General features: G+C 38.6%; 1 long non-coding RNA gene across 2 annotated transcripts; it reads left to right on the top strand.

Moving 5' to 3' along the window:
• Positions 1-28: 28 nt before the first annotated feature.
• LOC149918691 (uncharacterized) lies at positions 29-18,279 on the top strand. Of its 2 annotated transcripts, XR_016465644.1 has the most exons (5): positions 29-128; positions 14,672-14,917; positions 16,314-16,418; positions 17,894-18,115; positions 18,257-18,279. It is a non-coding gene; the product is annotated as an uncharacterized LOC149918691 (long non-coding RNA). The 2 variants fall into 2 exon arrangements; XR_016465643.1 differs by having other exon boundaries at positions 17,894-18,273.
• Positions 18,280-27,845: the final 9,566 nt, after the last annotated feature.

Raw genomic sequence — 27,845 nt, forward strand, 5'->3', positions numbered from 1 at the left:
GCTGCATTATGACTTGTTCCAGGCCACGGGTCACCTGCAGGCTGTGGGTTGGACATGTGTGGTTTAGAGTACAAGGCTAACATTTTAATTACAGCCTGAGTATATGCGTATGAAGTAAAGAGTGAAAGGTTTGTAATGCCATAGCCATAAACATACTATATAAGATAGATCAGCTCAGAAGGAGGGTAAAACATACTGTATTTATGCTGTAGGTTTAGGAAAGAGAAATGACTGGTGAGATTGAAGCTCTGAAGAATTCCAAAGTTGCAGTGAAAAACCAACTAAATATGGCAGCAGTGTTCCTGTAAAATATAGTTTATCTTCTCGTAAATATTGACAGGAGTGCTGATACTTGAGAAAAGAAGAACTAGTATAATATCAGTTGAAACGCTGCGTCTAGTTTCTATGTACAGTGCTTTAACTTCTAAAGAACAACTTTGACAGTCTGAAAGACAGCAACAACAAAAAATTGCCATAGAAAATATGAACTGTGAAGAAATATTGGTGCAATTCAGTAGTTTAATCTAGATAAGAGAAAAATGTTGAAGAAATGAAAGTATAATAGTCCGATGCATTAAGCACAATTACTAAAATTATAACGATTATCTATTTTTTGTGATCACTGGAGACAAAACAAAAACCTTTCATCCTGAGGAAAACTTCCTAGCTCTTTAGAATGGATTAGGAAGTAAAGTAAAATAATTAAAAAATTATCTTGGTGACCAATCTATATCGATTGTACTGCCTGTGGATTGAATGATCTCTTGAAATTTCTCAGAGCCTCAGTTTTCTATATCTCTGTACCAAAGTATAGAGGCTGGAGGCTGGGGAGAGGAGTTTGTAAGCGCCTTATTACTCATAGGGATTTGTCCTTCCAGCAAGGTACTCATGATTTTTTCCATTACTGTTACCATTGAACCATGAAGACAAAGCTCCCAATACATGTTCTGGGATTCAAAATCCACTGGAAGATTAGTCATAACGAAAGGCTTTTGTTATTACCATGGCTTTATCTTAGAGGATGAACAACTTTAAGTAATGTTTCTTGCACTGCATTTGCAGTGGGGGAGCATGACCAATGATTTGTATGTATTTTTAATAACATTTGGATTGAAAAATTTCACTCTGTTGCAGCTTCTCATCATTCCTCTCATTCTTTTACAAAATCTCAAAAAGTTTAATGTTAGAGGTAAATTTTAGAATGGATTTAATATGGGGAATTATGTCAAAGAAATGGCACAAACATCATGAGTCTACTTAACATTTTGGGACTCCTTAGTACTATCGATTACTCCAAGTTACTGGAATGTGAATTTCTGCAGACTGGCCAGCAGAACAGACTATGGAAAACTGACTCACAGAATCACAGAATCGTAGGGATTGGAAGGGACCTCCAGAGCTCATAGAGTCCAACCTCCCTGCAAAATCAGGTTCCCTACATCAGGTATTCAGAATTCTCTAGACAGGCATGGTGTAAATTACTGTAGGCATACAGATCTATCAAACAATCACCAATTTTCACTGGAATACTTTATAGAACTTTTCAACGATAGTTTGTTTTTATATTCAATTTTTCTATCTCCAGTGGTTCTAAGAGGAACCTCCACTTTAAGAGACAGGGTCTGAACTGAACAATAAGTATTGTGAACATAACTTCAAAGATAAATCTCCTTGAATTAGGACTCAAATTGGTTCTCTTTTCTCTCTGGATAAAGAAAGCTGAATGTATGATGGCTAAGTGGAAAAGAATTTTCAAAGCCAACTGTTTTGGCTTTTAGGACTATTTTCTTGTGAAAATGAAACTTATTACAGATGAGAGTCCTTTTGTTTTCCTATCTGTGATAGTTTTTGTTTTTGCAGCGGGGTAAGATAGCTCTCTCATTTCTTAAATAATTTAGAAGGAAATTTAAACTCCTGAGCAGATAATTTTGGAAAGAACTAGCTTTCAAAGAGTTTTGCAACATCCTCTCTGTTATTAAATAACTCTAGGCTTCTGTACTTGCTTAGCCCTTTTCACTTCTAAAGGCAGTTTTTATTGTGCAGCATTTTTTTCCCCTCATGGGAATGAAGTGATTTCCACTTTGTAACCACTCTCCATTAACAGAACTCCTCAGCCTAAATTTGTTGTGTCTGTGAGAATAAATTGTATTCCCCTAGAGATTTTTTCCAGCTTTCTTACTATCAGTTTTAAAACTGCTGATTTTATCCTGTCATACTTATTAAGGCTTTCATTTTAAGTTTCTGTCAGGAGACTCTGATCTGAAGCATTTCCTTTCTTTGCCTTTTTCCATCAGTTAATTTGGCAGAACCCAGCAATGCAACTTGGCATTTTCATAATTTGGTATTTAAATCATAGAAATAGTTTAATTCAAACTTTTGAGTGCTGTATTTGTCAACGGTGCCCTGCAGAACATTTAGGCCATTACAGCTGTATCATAGCTTCTACATCCCTTTCTCGAACAATTACATTCAATCAAAGATACTAAGGGACCACTTTCCTTTCAATGCAATTGTGATGTAAATTAACATTGCACAAAACCGTTCATCATATGAAATTGTGCTGGAGCGAAAACAGCTGCAAGGTACCCTGCAGCTCTAGGTTATGAGCTGTAAACTTCCTTGACTTCATCAGTAAAGAAACGTCTAGATGGCTTATTAAAACTGCTTCCATGTACTTTTCCCTCTTCTCATAGAGTAGTCTGACATACACAGTGCTCCAAAAATTGGTGATCAGTATTCAGCCCATTTAGGAGGAGGAAGTGACTCTCTGTCCTTGGGGAGAGAAGGCTAGGAGGAAGAAAAGTGTTTTTGAGAAGTTCCTGCTGTATGGTGCTTATAATTATTTGTAATTGTAGAAGTGTTTCATTGGAGCAATGTAGGGAGTAATCTCACTGGATCAATCCATGGAAACAAATCATACTGCTGGGGGATGCTGTGAGCTGTGGATGTGTATGGAGTACACTGAGCTGCTGTTTATCTCTAGTTTTTATTACTGGCCTGCTCTGCCCTTCTTGTTTGGGTGCCGTGGAGCTGGTCCTGCATTAGAAGCGATGCTGCCCCATCTCCTTACCATCACAATCTGACAACAGTTTTTTGTTTATTTTCACCACCAGAATTCCACTAAGGTCAATACAGATATTCAAAGTATCAGAAGCCACTTGGGATAGTCTAAGGTTAAACTTTTCCATTCATAGTGATGTAGATTAAACCATTATTCCATATTATCAGATAGCACAAGGTGAATTGAAAGTGAAACAAACATTGCTATGGGTCATCTGAACCCCTGTCTGTGGAATGAGTGTGGACAGCAGTTGCATTTGTCTTGGAAAGGACTTGACTATCAAAAACACTGCAATTAAGATGTCTTGTTCTAAGCCTTTCTGACATTAAAGCATGATGAAAAAAACTGCTAATACATTTTTAATTATATCTTCAATGATCTTTTTTGTTTAACTTTTTATTGTATTAAGAAAACTTTAAAGTGGCATTCAGTTCAACAATACGTAAATAGTAAGTGATCCTTCCTACAAGATATTCTTGAAGAACAGGAAATTATACTAACAACTTTTGTTATTCTATTCATTTACATCTGGAGAATAATTAGAATTCAGTGACTGCTAAATTCTTTTTTTTTTTTTTTTTTTTGCAAAAATAAGTTATTTTCAACAGCAAATATCTGCCTTTGTTGCTTTGTCTCACACGCGCACTTTCTCTCCACCATTACTAAAATAGGTGTTTGAACATTAAACATTTAAGAAAATAGTAAGAAAACTCTTTTGAAATTCTCTCTGTTCATTGTTCAGTGCCTTTGATATAGGTTACCATATTTTCTAACTGAGATTTGAAGCTAGAAGAAAGGGGAGAAAAACTTCTTTGGAACTGTAAAACATAATTTTGCCTCTATCTTGGGCTCTGTGCTGGAGATCAAATATATAGAACATTTTTTCCATAGGCCATATAATACATTTATATAATCTGATTAGTATAAACCATCCCTCTAGGGGTCATATCTGTTCTCTTGTTTGCTCTGTAGCCTACTGAAGAAAAGCATGTCCTGGATGGATATTTGGAAACTATATGGAAAATGAAAGAACACAGACCAGTTATTCTTTGCTCATATGTTTAACCTAATTTATTTGATGATCATAGAAAGCAGTACATGTGAATAAATTAGTAGATTCTGATGCATTTGCCTGAGCATAGATGCCTACTTGCTTAACAATTCTTTCTGATTCCCAGTTGCAGACAAATAAGGCATGCATTGAACTTAGATGTTTACTGATGGTACCGGGAGCATCAGTTCTTATACTCCTATATGGACACTTAATTGCATTTGTCTTAATCTAGAGCTGAAACTCCTCTACTTACAGATTCTTCTAGATCATTCGACAGGTCTCTTTTTTCCTACTGTACTACAGAAAGCCTCATTTTATCTTACTGGCATGTAGCTGAAGAGTAGAAACTTGCAAATGTTTCTACCTAGTCCTTGAAATGGATGGCAAATACATACTGTCCCAATTTGAAGGTGCCCCCGCCTTACTTGATAACTTAGGCATCCTGGAAGGCATATCTGTGTATGATATATATGGCCAATAAAATCTAATCGAAGTATGCATAAATCATATTGGTCTGGGATATCTATAGGCATCCATAACTAAATAATTGTTATCGTTTCCTTGGAAAAGACAGTGAATTTGTATGACCATTTTGCAGGATGCTTAGCTATGGACTAAAATGGTCTCTTGGTGTTCAAATGCTGTTTGTGCTGGGATACACACAAAGCCAGAGCACAAGTACTGATTTTGAGACCAGCTGGCAAAATCTGCCTACCTCCTCCCTATTAGAGTGATAGAAGGATAGAATGTTTGAGTTATAAAGAACCCCAACAAGTCATCTAGACTAACTCCCTTGCAATGAACAGGAACATCTGCAGCTAAATTGGATTGCTCAGAGCCTGGTCCAGCCTGACCTTAAATGTCTCCAAGGAGGGGGCATCCACCAACTCCCTGGATAGCTTGTTTCTGTGCCTCACTACCCTTATTGTAAAAAACATTTTTTCTAACATTCAATATAAATATTCCCTCTTTTAGTTTGAAAACATTTCCCCTTTTCTTATCACAATAGATCCTACAGAGTCTACCCCCTTCATTTTTTATAGTCCTGCTTTCGATACCGAAAAGCTGCTTTCAGGTCTCTCTGGAACCTCCTCTTATCCAGGCTGAACAGCTCTCTCAACCTGTCCTTGTAGGGAGAAGTTCTATCCCTTGGATCATTTTTGTGGCCTTCCTATGAACATGCTACAACAAGTCCACATTTCTTCTATACTGAGGACTCCACAGCTGGATGCAGTACTCCAGCTGACATCTCACCAGTGCAGAGTAGGGGGGCAAGATCACCTCTCTCGACTTGCTGGCCACAATTCTTTTGATTCAGCCCAGGGTAAAGTTGCCTTGCTGGGCTATGATGACATACTGCTGGCTCATGGCCATGTTGCCATCCACCAATACCTCCAAGTTCTTTTTGGCAGGGCTGTACTCAATCCTTTTGTTCCTCATATTGTATTGATAGCAGAGGGTTGCTATGAGCCAGGTGCAAGACCTTGAGTTGGTATTTGTTGAATCTCATGAAGTTCACCTGGGCCCACTGCTTGAGCTTATCTAGGTCTCTCTGGTTGGCAACTCATCCTGTTCTGTGTTGTCTACAGCACACAGCTTGGTGTCGTCCACAACCTTGCTAAGGGTGCACTCATTCCCATTGTTGAATTCTTCATTGATGAAGATATTAAAAAACATAGATCCCAGTACTGACCCTGAGGGATATCCCTTGTCACTGACCTCCTACAGGATGGTGAGCCATTGACCACTATTCTCTAGGTATGATTTTGCAACCCGTTCCTCATCCACTGAACAGTCCACTCATCAAATCCATATCTTTCCAATTTGGAGAGAAGGATATTATGGGAGACCATGTCAAAGGCCTTACTGAAGTCCAGATAGAGTGCATCAGTGGCTCTTCCCTTCCTTTGTCTCTTCTATTACTTAGCTCAAGAAATTATCCTTGATGCATTCCAGGAGCTTGCTTGCCATGCTACTTTTCCAGCAGATGTCAGGGTGGTTGAAATTTGCCAGCAGGTTGAGAACCTGAGATCACCATGCCTCCTGCAGCTGGAGGAAGACTTCATCAGCAGAATCCACTTAATCAGGTGGCCTGCAGCTACAAGACTCCCCTTGTTGTCTCAGTCTCTAACTTCTACCCATAAGCTTTTGATTTGCTTGTGGCCATTCTTCAGGAACAACTCTTCACAATCTATTCTTTCCTTGATGTAAGAGGGCAATGCCTCCTCCACCCCTTCTTATATGTCCCCTTTGAACAATCTGTAGCCATAGATAGCCACACTCCAGTCATGCATCTCTCTTAACCTCAAATTCAGGGTGGCCACATGCAAACTGTGTATTCAAAGTGGATTTTGAATGGACTAATTCACAAACTGTGCCTGCAAATTGTTTAGAGAGAGAATTTGCTAAAGCTAAAGATGTGCCAGAAAGCATTGCAACAACAGTATTACTGATGATGTAGGCTTTCAGAGTCCAGCTCTGCCTTACAATTGTGCAGATGTCTCTGAAGTATTAAGAAGAACATTGGAAATGCTATATGAAATATATAAGCATGTCTCATGAAAAAGATTTTGGCAACAGAAGTTAGGGCATTCAGCATGGAAAATTATCAAAGCTGTTTTCAGGTACAAAAATTCTGTTTGATGTTTTATGTCCACATATCTCATTTCACCCAAGAGTATCACACAACAGCTAGCAAACTTCATACAGAAATATCATAGTGTCCATCAAAGTGAGGTAGTATCTTCTGGAGTGGAATGTGAGAACTATTTACAGGTGAAAGTAACATTGCAGATCTGAGTAGGACTTGGGCCAACGAGTAATCCTACGTGCAAGGGAAACTGCAGAGAGTGTATGCAAGTAAGAGTTACTCAAAAGATCCTGAGGTTGTTAAGGTTGACAAAAGTTAGATAAAATCTCATTTTGTCCCTTTTGCTAATATTTCTTGCTTTTAATAAAAGTTGCATGCCTGAATGCAGAACCTTCAAGAACACTATAACCCAAAAATCATTGTAAGGCTTCACTCATGTAGAAACACATTCCATGACTCAATTTCTGACGCAAGTGCTGGCAGTGTTAATCTACATATCCTGTCCGAGTACTGATCAGGCCAAATCTTTGCATATGCTTCTGCCTTGTAGATGACTTTGTGTGGACACAGTGGTTTTCTTGCACAGAGTAATTACTAAGACTCTTCAAATTGTGAACTGTAGGTCTTGTCCTCAGAATAAATTGCACTGACTTAAAGAAAGATTTTATTATTAAAGAATATAATTACATTTTTCTCTGTACACTCTTCTTTTAGTTTAGAATTATTTCAATTTTTGTAGGGGTGAAGGGAAGCATTCAGACAGGATAATCTTAATTGGACATTCGTAGGAGTAGAGAGTGCTGACAGTAGGGGGTAGCGGGTTGTTATTTGGTAAAGGAGACACACAGACTTTGACAATCTATGAGAGATGACTGTGTCAGATAAAATGAAAAATGCATTTTCAAAGTAAAGTAAGCAGCATGCAGAATGCATGCTTTGGCCTGATGACAAGATGGAAAGTAGCAAAATTACTGCTTCTTCTCAACTTCAAGAAGGCAGTGCTGTCAAGTGCTTTATACCACTACTTAATTTCTGTTCTGTATTGGATAAATATGTTTTAGCTATCATTTATTCAAATGAAAAAGAATTTAATCCACATTTTTAAATTAACTTTTTTTTTCTTTCAGCTGAGAAAAATAATACTGGCATTAAGATAAATGGGGCTGTAAGCAACCCTATGTCTGTACTGCTATGATAATGCAATACCCAAAAACAAGTTGGCAAGCATAGCTACAACCACTCTATAGGCCATGCAAGTTAAAAAAAATGTTTTCTCCTTCAGCACCCTTTCCTTAGTCTTATGGAGTTCAAGCTTCAAAAGCTGGATAACTTTTCAAGCATGTTGCCATATTTTAAGTTGCTTTAAATAACCGTGTACATATTTCTCCATAGCTGTGTTAGATATTTAATTGGAAAATGTTTCTATAGGAATACTTAGGAAGCCTTTAATTCTCATAGAACTTTTTCCTTATGGAGATGACAGAAGATGGAGACATAGGCAGAATATTTTGAGATGTATGCTAGATGAGAATGGAGGACAAATGGGAAAGCATCTCTCAAAGCTTAAGTGTTGCTCTCTGTTAGGGAGAATTTGTTCATTCTTTATTCTTTATGCAAAGGAGTTGTGTGACATGAAGGAAAAGTCTGGAGTTGGATGAATTGGAACGATTCTAAGGGAAACAATTCTTGTCAAACTGAATGGAAAAAGGAAAATGTAGTACATAAGATCAATTTGCACAAGGAGTACAGATCTCACATAACTCTGACCATAATGTTACATACGTAAATTTACATATCTACAGAGATAAAGACGAGATTTTTATCAAAAAGAATGAATCAAAAACTTTCCAGTGTTTGTCAGTAATGAATAAAATTACTGAGTTTTGAAGTATTTCTCAAAATCAAGTAGAGAATACTCAGAAGTAGATGTTTCTTTAATTGTCTGCCATCTTGAAAATGGAAGTACTTCCTAGGGGAAAAAAAGACATTTCACGAATCATGTGATTGATTAAAAAGAAACTAGCTTTGTAATATATCAGATTGATAATAGATGTCTCTTCTGATGGACTCTGCTTCAAGTTATGTTCTGAAATAACTGTGATCATCTTAAATTTTTTATAAAGTTCATTTGATTGCTCATGTATTTACAGGAATTAGTCTTGTGGAAATATGAACAATCAACAGAAACTGGAGAGGAAGGCAGAGCTTCTGCTCACCTAAGTTGGATGCAGAAGCCATTTTGCATTGCAATGCACTGCCAATTGAGGAGCATTTTGTTACCTTTCAAATGCAATGAAGAAACACAGGCACCGCCACAAGAACAAAAGCCAACTGATCTCCATTGGTTGCATAAAGAATTTAAAGAACACATGTTCTGAACTCAGATGGTTTTATTAAGATGCTAATTATATGGGGTAAATCTGGGCTGAAAGGGTTTTCATGTACAATCCAGTCTAATGAATTGCCATATTGTAATTATAAGTACATCAGTGGAAAATTTGTCATCTTCTTTTACCTCATCATGAGTATATCACTGTCAGTTTGCTCAGGGACACACTGTGACCTTGAGTGATGGCTATCATTATAGCATTTACAATTAGTGGTCCAGCACATGGCTATTTTCAGGTTAGTTTCAGAAAGTGTGTAAAATAAAATGCCTACAGCATATTGGCTATTTGAACTCATAGTGATGAGGGCAGCTTGAATGAGACTCCCAGTAAATTAGCTAACTTCACTTGTGAAAAATGCTGATAGTGGAGAAAAGCACATTACTACTTGACCTCTACCTCCAAGCCTATTGCAAAACCTTCATTTCAGTTGCAGCACCACCAATCCTCTATAAGGCTTTTATAAAACCATGTGCTGAGTTTAGCTTTACACTGTGTGTAAGTTGGCATTTCAAAGTGCTCTTTGTCCCCCCACTTTTTTTTCTGGTAATTATTTGTTGCCACCTTTCACATTATATTCTCTTCTTGTGCCAGCCAAGTTGATCTATGCATTTTTCTAGGCTCAGCTTCAGTTTTCTCAGATGAAAATGAATTTCTTCTTTTCTTTCTTCTTACAATCCAATGTCTTCATTTCTCTCCATCCACTTCTTTCCCCATCATCTTACTCCATGTTCTTTTGTTCTGCAGTTTTCAGATTCATGCTAGCACCCTTTTTTCTCCTTAAGGACTCATAGTTCTTGTTCCTCCTTATAAAGATAGTGTAATGTCCTGGTTGGTGTCCCTGCCTGTCACTTCCCTCTAGAACAGAATCACAGCTGCGCAGATTTAGAATTTGTCAGAACACAAAATTTGCATATGGTGAGAATTTTTACATTCCAAAACCAAGTTGCTGAAAGATATCCATCTATTCCTACATTCCAGTTGAGAGAGTCATCCCACCATGTCTCACTGATGAGAATGACATCATAGCCCTGTAGGCACACACATGCCTGCAACTCCTCCTGCTTGTTCCCCACGCTCCATGCATTGGTGTACGGGCACTTGAGTTGGGCTCCCATTGAGTCTGATTTACCAATTAGAGTTCCTATATCCTGAACCTTAGATGCTGTCTGACTGGCCTGTGATCCTACTCCAGGCCCAAGGCATTCTTTACTATTGTCAGCCTCAAAATGCAATGATTTGAGGATTGTAACAGAATCACAGAATCACAGAATGGTCAGGGTTGGAAGGGACCTCAAGGATCATGAGTCTCCAACCCCCTGCCACATGCAAGGCCACCAACACATTTAATACCAGACCAGGCTGCCCAAGGCCCCCATCCAATCTAGCCCTGAACACCTCCAGAGACGGTGCATCCACAACCTCTCTGGCAGCCTGTTCCAGCACTCACCATTCCCTCTGTAAAGAACTTCCCCCGACATCCAATCTAAATCTTCCCTCCCTCAACTTAAAACCATTTCCTCTTGTCCTGCTGTTATCAACCCTTTCAAAGAGTTGATTCCTTTCCTGTTTGTAGGCTCCCTTTAGGTATTGAAAGGCTGCAATGAGGGTCACCCTGCAGTCTTCTTTTCTCCAGGCTGAACAAGCTCAGCTCCCTCAGCCTGTCTTCTACAGGGGATGTGCTCCAGTCCCCTGACCATCTCCGTGATCCTCCTCTGGACCCTCTCCAACAGCTCCCTGTCTCTCTTGTACTGGGGGCTTAGACCTGGACACAGTACTCCAGATGGGGCCTCACAAGAGCAGAGCAGAAGGGGACAACCACCTCCCTGTCCCTACTGGTCATCCCTCTTCTGATGGAGCCCACAATACCATTTGCTTTCTGAGCTGCAAGACCACACTGCTGGCTCATGTTTAGCTTTTCATCCATCAAGACCCCCAGGTCCTTCTTCGCAGGGCTGCTCTCAAGGACCGCTCCTTCCAGTCTGTATGGATGCCTGGAATTCCTCTGGCCCAAGTGCAAAACTCTGCACTTTGCTGTGTTGAACCTCATCAGGTTCACCTGGGCCCACCTTTCTGGCCTGTTGAGGTCCCTCTGAATGGCATCCCTTCCTTCCACCTTGTCAACTGCACCACTCAGCTTGGTGTTGTCAGCAAACTTGCTGAGGGTGCACTCGATTCCGTCATCGATGTCATTGATAAAAATGTTAAATAGCACCGGCCCCAAGACAGACCCCTGGGGGACGCTGCTTGTTATCGGCCTCCACCTGGACATAGAGCCATTGATCACCACCCTCTGTCTGCGGCCTTTTACAACTCTAGTTTAAAGCACTCCTAATTAAATTGGAAAGCTTTCTGTCAAAGATGGTCTTCCCCCTGGCTGACAGATGAATCCCATTCTCCCCCAGAAGACCAGATTTTTCAAAATTAGTTCCATGACATAAGTGCCCAACTTCTGTTCACAGCATCACTCCCTTATCCATTTACTGATTTTCTTAATTGTTAGTCCTTTCCCTCCCTGGAGGGACGGTCCTTCCCCTTAACCTGGAGGGTTGATGAGAAGACTACCTGTCCTCCTGAGTTCTTCACTACTTCTCCTTGTAGTCAGGTAACCGACAGCTGTGTGCCTATGTGAAACAGTAATAGAGGGTAGTAATCTGTGGGATATACAAGGTCTGTACAGGTCACACCCACACTGTTTGTCTACTTTGTACTTGGTGGGCAAGTGGACTAGTCAGTGCTCTTCCTGAGGCTTCTAAAGGTGCAGGTATGCCCTCCATTGCCCTGGAAATGCCCACATCAGCGTCCCTCATGAGAGCTGCCCATTGCTGGAGGGTCACTCTGCTCTCTCAGTGCTTCCCTGGCAAAGGAAGCCCACAAATCCATCAGACCTTGAGGTCGGTTTCTCCGTTGCTCTGGTTCTGGCCGGGCCAACTCCAAAGCAGCAGCTCTGAATGAGTGAGAGCCACATGACTAGTCAAAAAAAGCATTATCAAATGCTGCCAAAACAGCTAAAATCCTGAAGAAAATCCTGATTAAACTTTGTGTTTAGTAGCAAAATCATGGTTTCATATTAACGTCGTCTGGCTCTCTGTGATATATGTGATACATTCCCCCAGAGTGGTGGTGAATGGAGTTAAATCCAGCTGGGGACTGGTCATGAGCAGTGTTCCCCAGGAGTTGGTACTGAGACCTGTCCTATTCAGTATCTTTATTGATGATCGGGATGAAGTCATAGAGTGCACCCTCAGTAAGTCTGCAAATGACACCAAGCTGGGAGGTAGTGATGATCTGCCTGGGGGTAGGAAGGCCCTACAGAGGGATCTGGACAGGCTGGACAGACTGGGCTGAGGCCGATGGGATGAGGTTCAACAAGACCAAATGCCAGATCCTTCACCACAACAACCCCAGGCAACACTACAGACCTGGGGCAGAGTAGTTGGAAGACTGTGTAAAAGAAATGGACCTGCAGGTGTTTGTTGATGCTCAGCTGAACAGGAGCCAGCAGTGTGCCCAAGTAACAAGAAGGCCAACAGCATTCTGGCTCTGTATCACAGATAATGTCGCCAACAGGAGCAGGGAAGTCATCATCCTTCTGTACTAAGCCCTGGTTAGGCCACATCTTGAGTACTGTGTTAAGTTCTGGGACCCTCTCTACAAGAAAGACATTGAGGCCCTGGAGTGTATTCACAGAAGGGCACTGAAGATGGTGGGGGTCTGGAGCACAGGTCTTATGAGGAGCAGGTGAGGGAACTACGATTTTTTAGTCTGGAGGAGACTCAGGGAAAACAGTATCACACTCTACCACTACCTGAAGGAAAGTTGTAGTGAGGTGGGGGTTGGTGTCTTCTGCCTAAAGTTGTGCCAGGGTTGGAAGTTAGGAAAAACTTGTTTTCCAAAACAGTGGTTAGGTGCTGGAATGAGCTGCCCAGGGATGTGGTGGAGTCATGGTCCCTGGAGGTGTTCAAGAAACATTTATATGTTGTATTAAGGGACATGTTTTAGTTGGAAACATTGGTGATGGGCGGATGACTGGACTGGATGATCTTGGAGGTCTTTTCCAACCTTGTTGATTCTATGATTCTATGTTTCTATGCCATTCAGAATTCTATGTTTCACAGAGACTTACAGGAATCTCACCCTCTTTTAAGTGAGAAGTCACTAAAGGGAACAGTGACAAGGAGATAGTGAATGTGAAGTATACCATATTAATACATGGCATGTTTTCTTTCTCTCTCTCTTTTCTCCCTTTCTGAGAAAGAAGGACTTTTTTTGAGAGATTTTTTTTCTATCAGAGAAATTTCAGCCAAAGTTTCCTCATATTTCTCTTAACAAAACAAGAGGAAGCTCCCAATAGTCTCTGTTATATCTACAGCTTTTCAATTTTTAAATGTTAACATAGAGGCTTCTGGGAGCTGTCTCTTCAGTTTCCTGTTTGGAAATGCACATAATGAATGCTAGATTTTGTGTTGCTTAGGATGACAAAAATATAAATAAAACATATGAAGAGCTTTTAGGTAAAGGAAGAGGGAAAAAAAAAACACACAAAAAACCCCTGCTCTTATATTATTTTGTTGTTTTGTAGGCAGGAAAATATTGCACTTTGGGAACTGAAGATGAATAACTTATTTAGGAGCTCAATAAATAGAGAAGGGAAGTTGTGCACATACTGGAATAGACTCAGATTTTTTTTTTATTGTTTCTTTATTTACCACTTAATAGACAAACTTCACATTCATTTCTCATAAACTGAGTATATGATGGATGCATTTTATACATCATTTTATACGATATTTATGTTCAGGAGAATTCCTGATAGCCATTAGTATGAATGGAAAACATAATGTATTTCCCTAATGAAATGAGGTTGAATACCAATCCACTTTATTTGTATGTCAGTCCATTCTTGAAAACTTTGAAATACACTTGGTAATTTTAGTCTAATTTGTCATGTGGGTAAAATTCTTTAAGATAATTATGTTCCTACAAGTTTATTGAGGAAGTGACTTACTGAAGGGGAAAGACCCAAATTAGTGCCTCTCTTGAGGCCAGGGAGAGAGATCAGCCATTACACATTCTCTTTGGTAGCAGACAGCAGTTTCATACACGTGTAGTTCAGGACTAGTGCATATTTTCCTATTCTTCTGTATTTCATAAGGGATCATCTATTGAGGAGTACAGGTAATTTTACTGGAGTGATGTGGGTGACACAAAGGAAATACAATTTCAATATATAAAAATATACCTTCACTGATTCTAGAAGAATGTGATACTTTTCAGGATTATAACAAGTAGGAGTATTTCTCCTTCCAACTACATAAATGGATATTTAAAACATTAAAACCATAGCTCAACATTGTATGCATGGCCATGAGTGATCTCCAAATTATGGGATTCAGGTGTTACAGAAATCAAACACAGTTCATCAGTGAATTTCATTTTGTATGAAAATTATGTTTGCACAAAGAGAACAGTTCCCATCTTTTTGAAAACATCACTCCTTAACTGTGAGAAGAAAAGAATTTGTTCTGAATGCTCTTCTAAGTTTCTTTGATCACTGCATCTATTCCAATCTATTACAGATGAAGTCATTTGCCCTTCAGATTGTAATGCAGTATCAGCGTGAACCTGTATAAACAGTCTAGCAGCAGCTATATGGTCTGTTGTCATGGAAGGAGACTAAAGCACTGCACGCTTCACTCATAAGAGGAAGGCAGAAAAAGATTTATTGATACAAATAAATATAAGACGGTAATTTGAACAATGATAGCAGCAATTTAACAAGATTCAAAATGGATAGATATCCTTGACTATTTGCTACGTATGGGGTAAGGAGTGTATAATGAATCTAAGATCAAATCTTAGTGAAGCTAGTATAGTTTAAAAACAATAAATCACTTACTGAGGATGTGTCAACAAGGCATCACCCTGTCCAGGGATAATCTCTGTGCACCTTCTGAGGCACCCCTACTCAAGGAGATGTTCTGGTGAGCAGCCAGCTTCTTACAAGAGGAACTCTTCAATGGGATCTTAGGCTGCTTTTTAGGCTTGCTATTTATGGGGTAGGATGATTGATTCATAGAACTTCGAGGTGTCTGTTATCAGGTGTCTGAGCACCGATGGTGAAATCCTGATTGTTATTAGTCCCAAGGATAAGGTCCTTTGCACCTCATTGTATGCACTAGGCCTTGGGCATAACCACCAGACTGGGTGGAGACCCGGCAAGGAGTGCACCATCACACCTACAAAAGCTAGTTTAACAGATGAGGAATAAATTAGCCTCACTGAATCTCCATGCAGCTTTTGGGTCCCGAATAGTTCATCTGCAGTACAGATATTCACTAAGTGACTTGGGAGTTTGTGCTGCATTTTTAAATTTGCTTAAGGCACTTCAGCAACTCAGTCTAATTGCAAGACAATGGGATTTGATATTGCAAGTGCTGAAGTACTTTAAGAACTCAATCTGATACATATTTCAAATTTATCCTTAAAAAAGCCTCCTCAAAAGACTTAAAAATGTAAAACTTTCTCTAATAGATTTGGCTTACTGTTAAAATTTTCTAACTTAAAGTGTTTTTTAGCCTTTGGCACAAGAATATGAACATGAATATCATGGCTGAAAGTCAAAGGAACTCCAAACAGAACTGAAATTGAACTTGTCAGAATAAGGACTGCATGAAAATATGCAAAACACAGAGACTATAAAAAGTATACACATTTAAAAAAAAAAAAAAAGGTAAAGATATTAGTTATCATAAGAAGACATAAAGGAATAATAACTTCTAACACCTGTACAGCTCATACAGCTCATATGCTAAAACTCTTAGGAGCTCAGTCTACAAGATTAGAAACAGAACTTTCAAAGTACTGTTGTTAAACAATCTTGGAGCTATTGACAGAAAATTCCTAGGAAAAAAAAAATCCCATTTCAGAGAACTTTGGTGGTATTGCAATCATGGGGAGTGAATGGGAGAAAAAAAAAATAGGAAAATTCTCTATATTTACAGCCATCGTGAAGCATAAGCAAAAATTCTTAAGAACTTTAAAAAATTGGTGTAATTTACATTTATCAATAGCTATCAAGTACTTGAAAGCTAAGAGAACTACAGCTCGCAGCTACAGCACAGACAGTGAATTGAAATGGGTAACACTGAGGAAGAGTAAAGGAGTGGGAGGATACCTATTGTGTAAGTAAAGACTGAAAGAATTTTTAACTTGAATTAGACTAAAGACAAGTGAGCCACTTACATATACGGATACAGAGCATGAAGAGAGGCAGAAGGGTGAATATTATCTGCAGGCCCTCTAAGAACATTGCAAAGGACAGAGGTGAGATGTTGGTTACAAGATCATCCTCCATTGCCCTATCACTATTTGCCCATGTAAAAAATTCAGTCTCCCTCCTGACTCATTTTAAGTACTGGAAGGCCACAGTGAGATCTCCCCAGAGCCTTCTCCAGACTGAACAAGTCCAGCTCCTTTAATCTTTCTTCTAGGAGTGCTTCTCCCCATAGGAGAGGCACTCCAGCCCTCTGATCACCTTTGTGGTCCTCCTCTGAACCTGCTCCAACAGCTCCACATCTTTCTTGCGCTGGGACACCAGGCCTGGATGCTCAGCTTACGGTCATAAGAAAACTTGCTGAGGGTGCACTGAGTCCCACTATTGAAATTACTGACAAAGATGTTGAGAAGAACTGGTCCCTAGACTGGTGACACTACTTGTCTCTGGACTCCACATGGACATAGAGCCACTGACCACAATCCTGAGTATGATAATTTAACCAATTCTTTATCCACTGTATAGTCCACTCTTCATATCTTTCCAGTGTAGAGATAAGAATGTGATGTGGGACTGCATCACATGTCAGTGTATGTTGGGCAGGGGAAAGAAGATCACCTAGAGAGATGTATCAGGTGACTGAATAACTTTTTCTGAGAAAGAAATGTGGAAAAAGAAAAGTGATTAAAAATTCTGAAGTTGCGATTTTACCAAATGATTGCCTAAACATGACTCAGAGGGCAGCGTGAGGTCAATGCTGACTTACAAGTCAAGCTGTGAGCTCACCAAAGTGAAGAGTAAGCACTAAGAAATATTCCTGGGCAGTGCAATAACTCACATTAAATGGAGATGCCACTTTTTGAGTAAGAAACTAAATTTACCAAGGTTAGATCATCCATCTTCCACACAAGTAACTAAGGAGGAATAAAGATTCTCAGCCTTGCAACTTACTGACTTTAAAGGATTATTTTCATAATATGCAGTTAAGTAGAACTAAAGGTGCTATGAATATAAGTAGACATGGAACCTGGCTATAGACTTTAACCTCTAAATCTGTATTACATTTTCAAAGTCAGCACTCTTGCTATTAAACAAGCAAACAAATTGTTCTATAACATTTTTAGATAAAAAATTACATTCCTATGTTAGCAACAAAATCAAATTGACTGATGCTAAACCCTAATGAAACCCCACAGTAATTCTGATTTTTTACTGAAAAGCAAAGTATCCTATGCATAAGGTTTAGTTAATCTCTTACTGGAATCAAGAAGGGAGATTTCCAGACATTCTGTAGAGGTCCTGGAAAATCTCTTTAGATTTTTTTTTAGCTTTCTGTTATTTTTGTAGACTGCAATGCTGTGCCATTATTAGTACTGCATGTTAGTATATGCATATTGAGATTTATGTCTGCATCTCAACAGAGATTAAAAAGTGTTTCATAACAGGTCTGTTTAAGTGTATGAATATTTTACAAAATAGGCCTTTGGTATCTGGTCTTAATGAAAATGTTTTTCCTCTTTCGCAGGTTGTTTTGTTAGTTCAGATTTAGAATCTTGATTCATCCCCATCAGCATGGTGTAGACTCATATCAACTAGTCATCATAATCTACAGGGTGCACATCTGTGCTTGTACTCAAGGCTCATTCTGTATTCCTTGGAGTTAACAGTTTATCTTGAAGTCAGCTCATTTCACCTGTCTTGGAAAAGGATGACATACCTATCTCTCTCCGTTAACTAAAGCAGGAATGTGAGTCTACCAGAAATCTAGCTTAGAGAATGAAACAATTTGGTTAACACAAGTCTTGTACTATATCTGTGCTGGCTTGAAGAAAAGCATACTGACATAAAGCAATGAAGAGCTAATATATTCTTAATATTTTTCTTACAGAGGGACAAGAATTAACATGAGAGCAAAGATTACTTTTTTTTTTTTTTGTCTACCTCTTACATCTTACATGTATACAATTAATAAAAATTTGTCTAAAAATTTGTGTAGTTCTTTAAATGAAAGTCATCCAGGAATCTATTTCTCAATAAAATGTAAAACAAACTACACTGAATACTTCCAATAACTTTCATGATTAATTGGAGTCAGAGCTTTACAACTTTCATGAAAATAAAGTACACTAGTTTTTCAAATAAACCCTTGCTAGTATTCATGTGATTTAGCCAAGAAACACTTTCAGTTTTCTTAAATCTGTGTTTCTGTACCAGTTTAAAAAAGAAAAAAAAAATAATGTTGGAATTTAAAGTAGAAGTATGTGTATAAAGCAATTAGCATTGTAAGACATATTTTATTAAGAAGTAGCAAAAATATTTGAAGTGAAAATGTGATATTACAGATAATCCTACTAAAAGCCACATAAAGTACAGGACACCACAATTACCAATTTTAGAACTAAAACAGTTCCTTTCTTTGATCACTGGAGAGCAGTGTTCCCCTATGAAACAATTTGTTTGAAGCACACAACCAGGCATTCTGCTGGAGAATGTGCAAAATTATGTAATATATATTATGAATTCTGTGTAATAGAAGGTGAAATGGTAGCCTCCTGAAAAAGAAAATATAAAAGTAATGTTTTATGGGATTCCATTCTCCTATCCCTCAATTTGTACTGATAATATTATATTAGTTCTATAGTAAAAAGTCTACAATTTCATCTGTTTCAGAGACCTATTCTTTTGGGTACAGAACAAGCATATATCCAAAAGATCGGTTCTGGCTTTTTTATACATCTACTTACTGAAAAAGTAGCACAAATTGTGTGAAATCTGAGTCAATGCACATAAACAGTTGCCCCTGAATAGGTAAGAATAAAATCAACTGAATCGTTTTTTTTGCCTGAACTGAAAAATATACGTTTATAAACCTTGAATTGTTTCAGTTAAGTATAAAACTGCATTTCCAGAAAAGAATAAAAAAATACTTAACGGGCAGCAGTACAGAACTACAAGTACCCTGTGATTAAGACATTTATGCAGTAATTCTGAGACTTCTGTCTGGTTTCATTATCTAGGTAAAAACAATGCCTTTGAAATCCTTGGACTATGCTTTCTGTCTCAGATTTCAAACTAATCAGGGGTTAATAATTGTGCCTCCTGGGTTCCCGTAGTGCTCCTGCTTTTGAGATTTAGTGCTTTGTGCCAGAACTGTGTCTTATTCTGTTTTCATATTTAAATAAGCAGGGTGGATTTTGGGGGAAGATCTCTCTGCCCTACTTGTATGAGTACAAAGATGGAAGCGTTTGATTTGTATGTTAAATCATAGGACATTTCTTTTGATTGGAATGCAAACCAAGAAATCATATTTGTGTATCAAAGCTGAAACAGGGAGAGAAAATAATACCTTGCTATCAGCTTTGCCCTTTTACGGGTGTAATAAGTGCTTTGTTTAGTTGTTAGCTATTATTACTAAGCAATCATGTATATAGAAAGAGAGCTGCTAATCCTACATGTTATTCTGTTTCATAGAGCACATTAATTACAGAGACAGAGGGAGGGCTTTCAGGGGTCCAATCCAAGGAGAGCCTTGAGGTCTGCTGGATATCACAACCTGCAGCTAGAGCGGGAGGATCAGAGCCCACAGGTCACCTACCAGATCTCATCTGCAGCTCTATAACCATGTCAAACATCTTGTTCACTGTTGATGTATAATTCATTGTACTGTTTTAATTGAATTGCACACTGAAAAGACCTGATTTGTCAAGATAGCCTTCCCATTTCACAGCAGTAAAGCTCCATTGATTTCCAGTCAGTGAAGAGGATGTCATGAACGGTCAGAAAAGAATGTTTAATATTCAAATCAACTGAGCATAGCGCTGACCTCTCTTAGCTTCCCGTCCTGCATAAGGACCTATGCTAAGAAGCAGCAGACACACACACGTGAGATGCCCATTCTGCAGAGGATCACTGATCACATTAATTCAAAATCAATTATGGAGCCATAAACAGAAGGAGATTATGACTGGCAACAAGCAAGATATAAAGCTGACAGAAGTGTTCTTCAAAGTGAGGAAGCAGGAATTAGCGTTACATTTATTAACACTATCTTTATATGATAGCTCTGAGCTTTGGCTCAGTGAGTCCTTGAGGTATGTCTTTTCAATAATTAGCTGAGAACATCTCATAGTTACATATCCTGATCAGCGAAGAGAATATAGGTGTAATAAGAACCTTCTTTAGCATATTAATATTAGGGTATGCCATTATTCCCTCTTTACCTGAATTTATAATGGCATTATTTATGAGGTGATTATTTATGCAGTGGCACAGACAGAGAAATGGAAATAGAGGAAAAATGTAGAAACATTTGATGTTTAAATAAGATCCTGCCCCAGGATCTCCATCGTGATTGGCACCAAAGCTGTTCCACAGAGCTTATGTGAACATAAAAAAAAGGGATGCTTTAGAAGCCTCGAAGCAGTGCAAATTACGTGGAAATTTCACTTCAGTGTCATCTGAATCCTCAGTGGAGCATGCTCCAAGTTTCATGAGCTCAGTCATATCAAACACCTGTTGGCTTCTACCTCTATGACTGTTAAGATCTAGGATTTCCAGGAAGTTGCAGTCTGTCACTGAAAGCCTGGGATATTATCTGATTCTTACTGACAAGTCATTATCCCGAACCACAAACAGATACCTGGTTTTTGCTTGTGGGCTTATGGCTTACCAAACTAATATCAAATATCATCATATGACATGGATGATGTCATGGATTACATGGTTGGCAAACAATGTGATCATCTTTGATTTGCTGCTGACCAAAACATAAATCTATTTTTTATGTGGTCATGAACCACTTTGTGTTTTATGTTTCTAGTCATCTGTATGCTGGTATTTTTCTAAAGAACCACACTAAATCTCAAAGCTGTATTCTCCTACTCATCTTGCTGTCTAGCAACATTAATTTGGATATCAACAGTTGTTCTTCCTCCTCTTCTGCCCTTCATGTTGGGATGCTATGTAAATAGTTTAAGTTACTGTCAAAGATCAGAAGCAGTGGTGTTCCCTGGCCTGCCCTTGCATCCAGATGCCTACTGGCTCTCTCCACTTTATTACGTTTAATAGAAAATGAGAATTTCTTTTGCTTTCCTTTTCCTAAAAACATTCCCTTTTGATTATCGCCCTCTTCATTCTTATTATGGTGGTCTGATACACAAAGCAGTAGGCTGAAAAATTAGAACATCTCATCAGATACTAGACAAAAAAGTCTCATCTCTTTTTTTTTTTTTTCTATCCATTCTTATCCTCTCTTCTCCAGTCAGGATAAAAAAGTAGTTTTTGGATCATCTTTCTAATGAAAAAAAAAGCAGAATTATATTTAAGTTCAGTACTTAAAAACAGACAAAATCTAAGGTTCAGGTGTAAACTTTGGTGATCAATTTGAAATATAGTTTTTTAATATTAAATTATCAGGAATAACCAGTTTTTCCTTTCCTAGCACATCTTTGATAGAAGGAATCTTTCTATTAAGCAATCTAAACATTTAAGATAAAGAAAGTAAACACAAAGAAAGTAAATATTTTGAAACTATATGTTGAATATCACTTCGTGCATAGTTTAAATCATAATATATTTCAGGACAAAAATTATGTAGGCAAAATCTGAGCACGTAAAGGAAAAAGCAAATTGAAAAAAAAAAAAAATCATTCATTATGAAATTCTCTGAAAAAAAGCAACCAAGCATTTATCATGACCTATCCCAAAAATATATCTGAATGGTTTTTCATGCATCATTAAGATGAATATATACACATCACAGCTTTTATTTTCTATCCCAGTCATCACTGAAGACATGTTTTTGTTCAAATTATTTCACTAGAAATGTCATCGCTATACTTCATTTTTCTTCTCCCTCATGTCTTTTGTTTTCATCATATTTTTTAATTCACAGCAAAAACACTGAATCATACCTTTAAGGGGGTTTCTTTCTGTGAAAATCAGACTTTTGTCAAAGAGTTAGGTCAGCATAAGGTTTCCATCTGAAATGTTTTCTACTGGGAAAAGTTGTATCGTTCACTCAAATGATCTAAATATAGGAGTTTTCATGCGTTTCATAACATGGACACATTATCAGACAGATAGTCCTTTGAATCATCTAATCTTTTACTCATGGTGCCCGCATTACCTGCAAGCTCATTTATGAGGGCCAAAATCATATTCTTTTCCATTTACTGCTGTGTGATATCATAGTGTCAATTGCAATTAACAACTAACATGCTTGGGATCTTTGACCCGGTAGTTTGCCACTATCTGTAAACTAGCTGATCAGTCCCAAATACTCTAGAGATTAATTCAAAATCAACAAAGTTCAGTGGATGCCTTTCAGTAGACTTTGGATTAGACACTGAAAATTCAGAAATTCATGGTCCGTTTTGAAATGGAGAGGCTGGTTGGGAAATGAATCCCCTGACACTCCGATTGCTATTTTAATCAGCCATCTATAAGCAGAACAGAGCGCTAACAATGACCTTCCAGTGATTTTCACAAGTTCAGGAGATTCAACAACTTAGGGGTACTCTTAGAATTAGGTATTCCTCTTCTGTGTCTCTTCATCTGGTCTCTTAATTTCTTAAGTGTCTTAAGTTTGCAGACACTGTGCTTTTCTCTGTGGCTTAAGTGAATTATCTAAACTAGCTTTAAGCCTCAAAGGGAATTTCTTCATCCAAAGCACTATCACCTTCTTCAGTATATACTGTAGAAGAGGAAAATGGAATAATGTTGAAAACTGTCATTTTCCAGACACGATGGACATTTTCAGGCAGTAGTTTAAAAAATCATTTAGTATCTTGTTGCCAATGGACTACAAGTAACTACTAATTGGTCCCTTTAGATGCTCCTCCAGCTTATTTTTCACTTCAGCTCTTATCCCCCCCCCCCCTTTTTTTTAAATCCAACAATCTAAAAATCTTGTGATAAGGCTCTTGCTAATTTACATAGCAGAGGTTGCTATAGCAACCTGGCAGAACATTTCCAGAGGCAACATTGTAGAGGTAACCTTTATCTTTATGAGAGAAATATGCTTTAAAGGTTCATGATAGTTCTGTATTACTGTTCTATTTTTTTTTTCCTGAAGATATTTAATCATACAGTGAAGTAAAAATATTTCAGCTTTGATATCAGAGTCTTCAGCTCAGTGAATGCTGTTGTCATAAACACACATTATGACCTCACTGCATATCAAAGCTTGTAGAACCAGCAGACTGCGGAGTTCAAGGCTATAAAACATGCTGCTGTGCTGGACTTGGACAGCTGAAGCTTTGGGATGTTATCAAAATGGTCTCCCAAGGGCTGCTTGCAGCACCGTGGTTCACTAGAGATTCACTCTGCTGAGTGTCAGCCTGTGAGCACCCACCCCCAGCTACAGTCTGCTCACAGCAGGGGAGCACAGAACTTGCACTGACCAGTGGGTTGTGGCAAAATGTGACCAAAAGTTAGGAGTTGCAATGACATCAACCAGCAGTCCTGTCATCCACCTCTGGTACAAAAATGGATTCCTAATGGATCCATTAAGCAGTAAAAAAAAAAAAAAGAAAAAGAAAAGAAAAAAAAGTTTTCCTTAATGTGCTTTAGTGCTATATTTTTGGAACTAAAACAGCAATATTGTACTCCCATAAATGCAGGGCTGTGTGGAAGATACACTGTTATTAGTAATTCATTAAAGGAACAGTTTGCACCTTATATTGCTCTGAAACTTCCAGTGACTTTCAGAGCTGAGACGTGCTCTGTTAACACCTTCAGAGGCACAGCAGGTGTCTCTGCATCTCCCAGCTGTGCAGCCTGGCCAGGCCATCTCAGATGGAGACATGTTCTGTTACTCTTTGAATATAGTGGAAGTGGTACTGAGGAGCTGTGGCGTGTCTTATGTGTCCTGGCCCTGGGTTATAGATCTGCCAAGTACTTAGTTGGCTGTTATTCTGTTATTGAAGTTACACTTAACTCAAGCTGAGGTGACTTCACAGGCAAGACAGAGAAACAATTGACAGTATAGTGGACCCAAGTACTCTGTGTGATTCGCTCTCACTCTCTCCTGCATTCAGCTGAGACAGTATTAATACCACACCAATGTTCTGGTTGTTGCTGAGGGATGGTACGGCAGCTGGGGCCAGGCCCAGCCTCTGGTAGGAAGAGCCCACCATGAAGGCATACAGTAACAGGGGGCAGGGAGAAGCCAGGACAGCTGGCCTGAATTAGGAAAGGCATTACTCTCAAGCCCGTGACATCCTGCAGAAAGGCAGTAAAGCTGTGGGGAGTTGGCTGAGGGGCAGCTGCAGCTCAGGGATTGACTGAGCATTGGTTGGCAGTGAGACAAAGCATTGCTGACAGGGCATCAGTCAGTGGGCAGTTGTGTTAGCTGGGCTTCAATTGGTGAGTGATAACTAATAGCACTGTGGATATATATACACGTACACATACTGTTATAATCACATTTTTTCTGTTTTCACTTTCTGTCTTAATAAATAGTTTTAATCTCAACCCATGAGTTCTATTTTGTTTCCAATGCTCTTTCCCATCCTGTTTAAGTTGGGGAGTGTGAGAATGGTTGTGCAGTACTGAGCTACTGTTGGGTTGAATAAACCACAACACACTCACTCATTTTCCCCCAGCGTTACGTTCGGTATTTCTTGGCTGCTCTTCAGCCAAGTGTCAGTGACTGCTGACTGAGGACAAAGTTGTGTTGGACTGTGCTGTGTCTCTGCTGTCCTCTGGTGCTACAGTGAAAGGTCCTGGGACATCTCCTTCCTTTTTGTCTTGGTCTGTCTCTGCTCTTTCTAGGACCTTCCTGAACTTACAAGATCTTTCCTTTAATCAGCATGATCATACAGAAATTCTTTTTGAGACTGTATCTTCTTTTAGGAAATCTCCTTCCAGCCCTGATTCTCCCAGTCTACATAGTGTAAAGGCGTAAGCTTAATGCACGATCAACCTTCTAATTGGTCTTTCTGTCTCATGCCTCTGTTAATAGGAAGATTCAGCTTGTTCTACTTATGTTTTGTCCAAGCATTTACTAAATTTACAACTAGACAATTGCTACTGCATCTAGTAGGTAGCAAGCTTCTGCTTGGGAGTGTAATAGTTCATTTTCAAGCCCTGACCTGCAGACAGAAGTACATCCAATTATCTGTTGCCTGTTAGTATTCACAATTTATGCTTTTTTTTTTTTTTTTTTTTATTTGTGATAACAGTCAGGTAAAATCTAAATATAATTCTTAATTTGAAGCATTCAAAGCAGTTAAAGACAGTTATAAAAATATAGAGGAATATTTGTAATAAGGCTACATCACAAATCTCCTCACCCTCATTCTGCTGTCTTCCTCTTTTCTGACAAAGAGCTATGACTTTGTGCTTGCCATATATTTCAAGATGCATCTAAAGACTGAAGAGAGATTTTTCACCAGGAAGTTCATCTGTGTACAAGAACTTCCATTAGAGCTCTGCAATCACACCATCAGACAGATTTAGAATCCGCATCAGCCTTTCTCCTCAGAAGCCATTTATTCCCTCCTGAGCTGAAAGACCATCAGACCTCACTTTGCTTTAGACCAAGAGCCTTATACCAAGGTAACTGACTAGTAAACAATTATTTTCTTTAAAAGGTAGTATCTACTTTGCTAGATGCTTTAGTTGCTGTTTGTCATGATTCATCATACAGTCTTTCAGTGAACCTTGTTTCTTCTATCCGAATGTTAAAAGCATACTGGAAAAAAACAAACAAAAAAAAAAACAAAAAACCACCCTCAATATGGTGATATGACATACTGTATGTATCTCATTAGTAGTTTCTGACCATGAATAGATGCTTGAGTGTTGGGATGAGGTTAGGGTGACTGATTTCTTGCATGGCAAGATGGTGAAATAGAAAAATAATGTCATCCACAAAGTAGACAGAGAGATAGTTATCAATCTGACTAATACCCCAAGATAAATGGAGTTTGAACATGTGAATTTAAGATATGACAATGTAATAAGCTAGCTAAGTGCTTTGTCAAATTTCTTAGCACTACATTAAGGCTAGTGTTAATAGGACAGTATTTCCAAAGGAGATGAAAAAAAAAAAAAGGCTACTAACAGATTTGTTCTTGTTTCCCAGTCTTTTGGGACACTGTCACACAGCCAATGCATCTTGATAGAGATGGCACACAGCAGCAGAGAGTTGGCTGAAGCCAGTCACACTAAAGCAGAAGATTTCTAACCCAAATTCCTGTTTTCAAGGAAACATAAAACTGCAAAACCATCAGCTTTTTAGTGAGTATTTTTTAGGTTTGAATATTGCTCGGAAGTGATATGTGACTTTGACTGGTGCGTGGGAGAAAGGACATCTCTAAGGCAGGACATAGGATCAGCACTGGACTGGTGCCTAAAGTTCTGGTCAGCACAAGCAAAGGAAGGTTTTGACAAAGCTACACCATTTGATTGTACTCTAGTGCTTCATAGATCAAGAATTTATCTGATGTATGCCACAGGCTATACCACTTCCCTCAGCTCTGCTGTGAATTCAATGTCTTAGAATCATAGATAGCTTGGGTTGGAAGGGACTTCAAATACCATCTAGTTCCAATCCCAGGGTTGCTGACTGCTAGATCAATCACTAGATCAGGCTGCCCAGAGTCCCATCCAGCCTAGCCTTCAACATCTCCAGGTGTTCTTGTCTTTGACCAATGTCTAACTTATTTCTTGGTGCATCTGAAAGCATCTCACTTTATTCTGAAGATACCAGATTAAAAATCATTTTCTATGGCAGACACCTCAGCTGATGGTCAACCTCACTGTTAAAGACGTGGGACCAGATATTTTTGATTTGTTTTAAGAAACTTAATTGATATGCTAAAGCTGGGAGATTAGTAATTAATAGGAAAAGTTGAAGAGTATCTGTGGATAACTCATCTTGAATATCTGCATCACTTTCTGTAGACATCCATCTCCTGGCATGGCTTATATGAAGACTCAGAGACAAATCTCACATATTGGCAACAACAAGCAAAGGGCCCAATGCTACTAGGGGTGAATCTCAGGACTGAGTTGGCATTAACAATTTTTTTTTCAGAACAGAAACCCGTAAGTTCATATCTTTATGGTTTTTCACTTAGATACTGACTGCTCTGAGCATTCATTGCTTCCAGGATGTTGTTGCCAATTTTGTAGGCGCTTCTTTTTCCTAAGTATGTGAATTTGCATTTAAAAACCATTTTGTTTGAAAGAGCACATGTTACTGAGAGATCTTGCTCTCTGTACTATCCAGAGAATAGCCTTTGTGTGAGTTATGTAGCCTCAGCCTTCTAATTTAAATTACAACTTTCCTTTGTACAGTATTTCAACAGATTCTCAAATTCAACAGAAACATATTGAAAATTATTTCACAAGAAAAAGCTTAATTAAAAACTGAAGATCAGGGCTGTATAATGCAGAGAAAGGTTGTGGCTAATTTAACAGCTGTAAATTCATAGGAACAGTTATTTACATACAGCACTTAGAACTTT

This window comes from Phasianus colchicus, chromosome 3 (assembly GCF_987193195.1).
Source record: "Phasianus colchicus chromosome 3, bPhaCol1.hap1.1, whole genome shotgun sequence".
Classification (NCBI taxonomy): Eukaryota; Metazoa; Chordata; class Aves; order Galliformes; family Phasianidae; genus Phasianus; species Phasianus colchicus.